A 9425-nucleotide genomic window follows, 5' to 3' on the forward strand; every position below is an offset into this window, starting at 1 on the left:
TGGCAGTTACAGGAGTTACAGGCGGGTGGTGGTGACTCGGAGGAGCAAAGTCAGTCACGTAATTTGCCGAACATGTCACAGCTGCTGGGGTGAGAAGTTTGGTTAATGATGAGCGGGATGAGCCGTAGACTTCTCTTATGCAGAACGGTATTCGCGGAGGGAGCGTACTAAAGACAATCGATAAATCATTTTAATTGTTTAGATTTGATGGGTGGATCACATGTGGTGGCGAGGATAAGCCTAGCATCGTAGTCATGGCAGTTGGATAGGACTATCATAATCGGAACAAGGAATAGAAGTGAATGAGGTAGAAGAAATAAATGGGATAATTGGAAAAAGAAAACCACAAGAATGTTATTTGTTCAAAAGACAGTACATTATAGAAATTTGTAAATGGAAACAGTAAGCGTCTTGACAATCAATGAATAAATTTGTTTGTTAATTTTGAACAGTGATATGACAAAAATAATTTAATTTTAAGAAGCATCACTTAGATTTGTATTTAACTTTTAAATATTCCAAGGAATAATACAAGCAGATAGGGAATAGATAGAAAAAATGTTAATTTTAAGTTTAACTATGTGCTAATAGTTATTTTATATGCTCCCCAACCTTCTCCTACTAATTTTTACTTGTCATTGTGAAATTGTTCGAAAGCTTTGTTTGAAATTTATTCACTTGTACTGAGTGATATCTAAATTGTTTTATCTAACGCCACAAATCTCCCGCTGATCTCATTCTCTCAACGTGGCCACAATCTTCTTAAAAACCCACGTCAGGTACTCTGCTTGGACCTTCCATAATGTCAGCGCCCCAAAACGAACCGGACCGGACCGAACCGAACTGAACGCAACTAAAGCCTGGGTGGAATTGTCGCTGTGTCGCTAAATCCGATCCCCCGAACGACAGGGCTCGTAAATCAACTCCTGTGGACACATAGATCATCTGCTGTGGGGTAGACCAGCCCCTTTGACCAAACGAGGTTCGTTCAACTTGGGAGCACGTGTCGCCCATTTTCATTCGGGCGTATTGGAATTAATTGCTCCACATGGAGATATTTTTGGATCAGCACAAATACTCGACTAAACTTTCCGAGTGGCAAATACCTTGGCCGTAGAATTGATTATTATTGAAATAGTATCCCTGGGGACAGCAGATCCATGTACAAATGTTGTGCACCTTTGAAAACCAGAGAAATCAACGGAGACAGCAATTAATTTAATTGAACGAGAGATTTAGGAGCGATTAAATAGAACGTTCTAAAAAGAGGCGACTGGTGGTGGCGTGTCGTGAAACAATAAAACAAAGAACTGAAACAAATACGAACGTCAAATTATGATTGTGAATCGCTCTTGTGTGAAAGAATCTGTATGCACAAATCACTGTATATTAGTTGAGTAGTCTGGTCCCTGTCCATGCGAATGCGAATCAATGAATGGAATTATAATGAATGAATGAGAGGCCTCCCCGAAAACCGAAACCCCAGCGAAATAACAAAGCACCAAGCGCCATTAAGCTCACGTCTATCTATGGCTGTTGTTGTTCACAAATATGCTTACTAATACAATAAAATAATTATATATAAGTACGGGCACAAATACTCGTATGTAAACTATAATTCAAGCGCGTAATTGAAACACAAGTTTTTATGGGAAAAGAATAGAGCGACTTTTGCAACACTCTGGTGGGAAGATTTCAAATTTGGATGTGTAGCAAATAAATCAAGATGGGTTCGATGGGATTTGTTTTAGAGTTTTCCCCTATTTGGTAACCGATGAGGAAAAGTCTCTCTTATTAGTATTAGTATTAGTATTATTATTTTAAGACTTTCTAATTGTAAGACAAATTTGTAGAACCCACTTTAAACGTTACTATTCCCAGAACTTATTAACATGCTTTGTGAAATGGACATTCCCCAGCGTTATCTTCCAACAGGCATATAGGTATAGTAGTTTGTTTTTGTAAAAACAAACTAAATACTCTTCTGACAGGCAAAACAGATTGGAAGCTGCATGATTTTAATTCAGATTTTTCCTCTGCCCTCCATTGGGGTCAGATCTTGATTCACTTGTTAGTGCCTCATCAGCTGGAGATTTTAGCTCGGTACAGGCAGCTCAGAGCTCTGAGCTCAATGCTCGCGTGACCTTGCTCATATTTTTAAATTTTAGAATGCGACACAAACAATTTACTTGCAATTTACTTCTTATTTATTGTATGTTGTTGCTTTCACTGAAAAATAGAGACTTTCTTTACTCACATATGCATACATTTTTATGTTATCTTCAGATCTTTACCCTTTTCAAATGAAACAGTTTCTAAGCGTTGTTGTGGCTTGTCCTGATTCAGAGAATTTTATTTATTTACTCCGTAATATGATTCAGAGATTCCATCCGCCAGTCTGACTCTTCTCCGACGATAAGTGATGGGCTGTCCGGACGTATAGAAATCAAAACAACTCAACTTCCGTGGCACTTTGGTCTATTGCTTGATAAGGCAATGTGAATAATCCAGTGCTGAACTTTGAACTTTTTCACTTTCTGCCCGTATGGAAAGGTCAGCGTGGCTAATGCAGGTGGGGGTGGCTATGGAGTTGTGCTGGCGCCTTTTGTGCTCACTTAATTAGCTGCCACTTAATGGTTAATTTTTCAAATGGATTGGCAAACATCCCTTGTCAGTCTGATTAACATTCGAATAAGCAAACAATATATCCGACTCGGGGTATTTTTATTTTTTGTGGTAGTGTGTCTGGGGCACTTAGCTGTATATCATTTAATTAGGTGCGACACGAATGGAATCAAATCTATCAACTTTGGGAAATTGAAAGTGGTTTACATAGGTTAGCTTGAAGTTTTTTATAGTTTTCTAAAATCATAAGTTCTTCTTCTTCCCTGTTAAGTTTCACATATTTATAAACAATTTTTTATAACCATTAAAATGGTTGATTAACGTTAAATAAAATATACTTAAAAAAAAAACAAATTTTGGAAAATGTCTTAATAATATCAAGGTATTAGAATGTATTTATTTACTTTTAAGGCATGACATGGCTTAAAATTTAGCCTGTGATAGAAACTTACATTTTGAATTTTTTGTTTGTCTTAAATTCAAAGCCTGGGCGGCTTATCACCTCGAGTGGCGCCAACCGTCCTACTCCTCCTTATGGACCATTGTCTGATTACAATATTTGTTAAAAATATTTGGTCAGCAATTAAAAGTGCAGTGCGCAGTTGAGGAGGACTGGCGGGTGATGATGATCAGTGGATTGATCAATTGCGACGCAGTTCGCCGATAACAAAAGTGGAAAAGTTCGGTTCGTGGGAAGACTGAGGAGCAGCACACACACCCACTGGGAAACTGGGCCAGTACCCAAATCGAAATGTTGAAATGGCGCTGCGCAAAATAAGTATCTCAAAAGGCCTTCTACCTCGGCATCTTGGCCTCGTCTACAAGATAAATCGGCCGAATCTGCAGCCGATCCGCCTCCATCTTCCCATCTTTCTATCTCTATCTTTGTTTATGTCTTTACAATGATGCCGCAGACGACGCAGAAGAAGGCAACCAAAACAAAGAAGAGAGGCAGAGAAAGAGACGCAGACGGAGACGGAAACGGAGACGGGAAGAGAGAGCAAATGAAAACAAAACTACGATTGGGGAGCAGATGGGGAGAGGGCCAAAGACCTTATAAATCACACGAGCGTAGCATGACTTGCCATTATAGTAGCACCGAGAGAAATTGGGATTATTTTAGAACTAATGGATGTTTTAGAACTTGTTTGCTTTAAAATTTCATATTTAGTTCAAAGCAATCCTCTTCCAACAATTCTAGCTTCGAATTTATATAGCACGTCTGTTATATAGATCATCTTAAAACAATACAATTTCCAAATGTTGAAGGGGTTTTACTGATAATAGGTTTCACTTGAGAATGCATGTTGTTGGTGTTTAGTCCCATATTTCTTAAAATTGTATGAAACCTCCGTTAAATAGAACATCTTAAAATAAAGACGTTTCCAAATGGTTAACGAGTTATAGTACTGTTAGGTTTTGATAAATATCTTTTAAATCGATTTTTTTTTTATTTTCGTTAATTTGTTTCTGTGCAAGGAATTAGGTGCAGAGCAGTGTGGAGGCTTGCTTCAATTTAGATACTTCTCGGTGTGTGTTAAACATAACTGCAAGTATCTTGGACTAAAAATAGTTTCTGTCTGTGCCTGCTGCGATCGGTCACAAGGTGTTGTCCAAAGGGGGCGGTGCCTGGGTAGCGGGGGTGCCAGAGGGGGTGTGTGTGATTGTCGTTGCACGCTGGTGATGCAACAACCGTGGCCACAATAACAACAAACAACCAACGTCGCAATTGCAATGCGAAAGCCAAAGCAAAACAAAAGCAAAATTGATGAGCACCACGACAAGACAAGGAGGATGCTTTTCTAAGGGAGGTGGGGTTGATCTGGGGTACTTGTACTTTCAACCCGGTTTAGTCTAGTTTTCTTCGCTGGCAATTGGCGAATTTCACAAGATTGCGATTCGCGCCTTTTGTCGCCAAATTAAAGATACAAAGACCGTAAACAGCACAACAAAAAACAAAAAGGCCAGGAAAACAAATAAAAAGTAATACGAAAGAAATACAACAAAAGTACTGTCAAGTCTGGCTAAGTAAGAAAATAAAGCTTTATTGGCAATTTTTGCTCAGCTAGACATAACTTGAGAATCAAAATAAATATTGTAAAAGTTAACAGTGAATTTAATTTTCAGGAATTGAAATTTCTTTATCGAAAATGAAACAAAAATATATTGTTGAACTTTTAGTTAGTTTTTCCGACACATTTCTTTGAATTTTATTTTGTTTGGGGATAGAAATTCCTAGAAACAATAATTTGAATGCTGACCATTTGAAAATTGAAAATGACCATTGATTATTGTCACCTAAATGCTTGCTTTCTTTCTGGTTTGTACTATTCCCATAACAGCAGTACCTACTGTACTCAAGTATCTTTATCTGTAACTTGTATCTGTATGTCTACGCTTACCTTGGCTACTCTGCTCTTCTCGCTTTGTAGGTCTTTAGGGGTGGGGCAAATATAGCTAAAAGGGCGGAAATTCAAGATGCTGCGCAATATGCCGGAGGGGAGTGTCCGGGGGATCTACTCCTACCTTCCTCTGCTGCATTTTCACATGCGAGTAAACAAAGTTATTGGAAAATTGTATTTGCGCATTGTGTAATAGCCGCAATTGGATTTTAATTGTAGATTTCCCTATCGCCATAGGAAAAGGGTTGTTTTGCGGGGGATGGAAACATTCTATTACAAAATCTTGGCTGCGGTTCAGTTGAGCTGTTCGTGTCTCGCTATGATAATTGTGAGAGATACCTCTCGGAACCAGAATCGCAGAACTTGTCTTGAGTTATAGAAGCGAAACATTTCAGAGCATTTGCTAATAGTAAGCCAGTGTGAGAATAAGACAAGGGTAGGGTGTTTTAGTTGATAACTAGCATGATTATTGTATGTCATTAAAACTAGTTCAGACATTTGGTCAGAAATTAAATGCATTATTTGAATAGAAAACTCACACGATCTGGCTTTAACTTATTCACTGGAAATATAATTTTACAGTACTATAGAATGGGAATTAAATTATTTAAATATCTTTTTATATGTATTTAACGTGTCTACTTTTATAAATTAGAAACTTATTTCCAAGTAACGGGTCCTAGCAGTCTGTTGAAGACATATTTTTCCTTAGAGACGTTTTACCGTTTTCCAACGTCATTAAAATAAGTTTGATTTTACAATCCTTTCATTTTTTTTAATTGCTGTATTCGGCGATCGTTCACCTGCTGGCTCTATATGCCAGTCGACTCCTCCTTCGCTTTAAACTATCAATCATTCCCACTCCTTCTCTTTTTAAGCTGTATCCTCTAACCAGTAACAAATAATAGCTGTGTAGGCCCATTTGGAGCTTCAGGGTGATTGCTTTTTGCTTCAACGGAATTTCCATTTTGTAACAGTTTGCAGTGCAATTGCAAGACCCCCAAACCCCTCCATCAGCCGGTTGTGTTTTCATAAATACGAAATTGAAAGTTTTTCAACCGACGAAAATTCTCATAAAAATTGTTCACCCAAACCGCACAGAAAACAGACAAAAAAACCGAAAGAAAAGTATTTTGAAAGCACCCTTGAAGATATGAAACAACAAAAAATATCTGAAAAACAAGAAAGAAACAAAGCAAACTTCGGCAAGCCAATGTTAATATACCCTTGCAGCTATTGTCGTCCGATCTTAATGAAATTAAGATTCTAATTCCGAAATATTAAACCAATACCATATTTCACAGAACTAAAGAAAAAAAAAATTTAAAACAAAGTAATAATTTTTTCATTTGTTTTCCCGATTGTTCCTATGGAAGCTATATGCTATAGTCGGTTGACTTTAATAAAATTTAAATCGTAATTCAAAAATATTAAACAAATACAAAGAAAAAAACAACAACATTATAATTTTTTTATATTTTCTTTCCGACTGTTCCTATGAGAGCTGTATGATATCGTCGTCCGATCCGGTTCGTTCCGACAGATGCATGCAGATAGCTTTAAAACGTAGAATCGGTCGGACGGATGGACAGACGGACATGGCTAGATCGACTCTCCCCTAGTAAAGATGATCAAGAATTTATATACTTTATAGGGTCGGAAATGTCTCCTTCACTGCGTTGCAAACTTCTGACTGAAATTATAATAGCCTCTGCAAGGGTATAACAACAATAAATACTCGAAGGCAGGGCGAGAAAGAGAGGTCCGAAGGGCGGCGGAAAGAGACAGACAGATGACCGCCCAGTCGAATGAACGGGCGGCATTTCAATCAATTGGCGGCAACAGCTGCCGCTGGCAACAACCGCACAGCTGCCCCACCGCAGCAGCACCTACCGCCCCCCGGAAGACCCTACCACACTACACTGGTAAAATAAACGATGTAAACCCAAGTATTTTTTACTAATTGAAATGTTTAGTATCTGAGAATTCATTTAAAAATATTACGCATAAAACATATTTTAAATCTAATTTATTCCTCCTTAATTCAAATTTTTTAACACTGAATTATGCGTTTTTTTTTGTATTTTTTCGTGTTTTACTTTTATCGGTGTAAGGCCCACGTTTTGTGGCAAGGCAAATGCAGCCGTATGGATCTGTCGGGCGAAACTCATAAAAAGCTCCCACGTTTGTAACGCGACGACTGTTGTCGTAACTTTTGCCCCCCCGTCGACAATCCTGGTTCCTTCACATCCGATCCCCCTTGCTGCATAGCCTGTGGCGCCTCTGCTACATCTCAGAGCTTTGCCCCCAAACTTCCGCACCGCCGTTGCATTTCGAGATTGTGTTAAATATGTAGGTCTGGAGTTTACCTGAAGGACCTATTACGGAGATCAAAGTGGATTTTCAGATTACAATTGTAGTATATATATAGTATATACAAACGTTTGTAATTTGAGTACTTAAACATTTGATTTGTAAAGCTATAAAATAACGATTACGGGTTTCGAAGAGAGCACGGTTAAAATAATAATTCAATTAGCCAGTATGTTGAGAATTATAGGCTAATCATATTTTTTTCAACCAATTACAGTTTGTAATGGTTGAGTTTAATTTTTTATTTAATAAATATTTTGTATGCTTCATATTCCGTTTGCACCAAAATAATTTCATTAAGATTGAATAAAAAATATTTTTGACTGGTGCCCAATTATATTTTGCGCAAAGCTTGCAAAAAACGTTTGTCTGCCACAAATATTGCCCCATCCCCAATTGAGATGGGAAGACCTTCTAGGGGGCCAAATACACAAGTTCACAATATAATTGTTTGGTTTGTTTTTGGGTTGCCACAAAGAGCTAAAAAAAGTGGCGGCGGTCCCAATGCTGTCATGTTTGCCCACCCAAACGCAGTTGTCGCCTTCGTACTCACTCATGGCCTTCGTTATACCCTGGCTCGCTATACCCTTTCCCGATGGAGGGCACCATAAAATGATTGTTAAAAAGAAAACGATTTAAAATTATATATGTATGTAGTAGATGTCAGATATTGTTCTTCATTAGCTGAGATGTTGAAGGTGTTATTTATTAAGATACAACCGCATTAAGTCTTGTTTCACAACTATAGAAATTAGTTTTTTAAGTGACATACCTCAACAAGTTTATGATCTACTTTGAAAGTGTTCACGCCTCTTTGCACATTTGTTATTTTTAATGCAACTATTCCATAAAAAATGTAAATATAATCTATATAAAAAACATCTGTTTTTTCCCTTTTCACATTTTGATATATTTTTATTACCTCTTCTCTCTGGTTTTTTGCAAGAGTGTTTAAGGGTCGGTGGCCAAGGCGGGCCTCTTTTGCTTGTTTTTAATTGCTCGCTCCGCCAGCTCCTACTCGAGGTATCTGTATCTCAGTTGGGGTACCGCCAACGCCGTCCTCACTGCCATCATCGTTATCGCTATCGACGGTGCACTAGCTGAGTGGGCACTTGGCCAGTTGAGAATGGTGAATGGAGAGTGGAGCGGTGAGATTAACGCCCCTTTCCGGTAGTTAAACATTTTTGGCCAAATGAGGCAACGAATCTGGCTCCTAGGGAATGGAATTGGGAGTGGGAGCTGGTGTGGGCGTGGGCTGGGCGGCTTTGATGGCCCTGGGAAAAACGTTTTGAAAATCCGTTCAGACGAGTTCGGTTCTGTTTCGGGTAGTTAACTTTAATGGCACAATCAAAATCATCGATAAAGCGAGCAATGGGAATGGTAACGGGGATTGGTAATGGAAATCGTTGTTTCTTCCTATTTTGGTTGTCTTGGCTTCGCTATGACAGGTACAGCTGTAGGGAGGATGGAGTCCGACCAATTATCGTACATTTTGATGATCGTTTCTAGCCAAAAACACGAAAGATTTTCGAGTTTCGCTAATTTTATAGAGTACGTGAAGTTTTCAAGCAATTGCATGGAATAGCAGACAATAACATTATATAATTTTCAACTCTAACTAGTTATATATATTTTTTTGCTTAACTGTACATTGATCGATTTAATTACAAATGTAAATATACCATATTCAAGGCTTTCACGTTCTTTCACTTTTAATATCATTGTTACCCTACCCATATTCTCCGGATTTTGTTCTAAATGTCGTGTATTGCTCATTAAAAGTCCCCTATGCTATTTGGGTCATAAATAAATTTTCAATTTTATTGTGCAGTCACCGAAGCTGACTGACACCTAGACATAAACCCAATGTTCGCGTACTACTTCTGTCTTTTTCTGACTTCTGTCTCTTTTCCACCCTTTCCTTTTACACTCAAACCAATATTATTTATGAATTTATGATCTTATTCGAGCATTAATTTAAGCTTTTTAAGCTTATTAAAAAAAATTTTTTTTGTTAGTATCGAA

Source organism: Drosophila elegans, unplaced genomic scaffold, assembly GCF_018152505.1.
Source record: "Drosophila elegans isolate 14027-0461.03 unplaced genomic scaffold, ASM1815250v1 contig_208, whole genome shotgun sequence".
NCBI classification, from domain to species: domain Eukaryota; kingdom Metazoa; phylum Arthropoda; class Insecta; order Diptera; family Drosophilidae; genus Drosophila; species Drosophila elegans.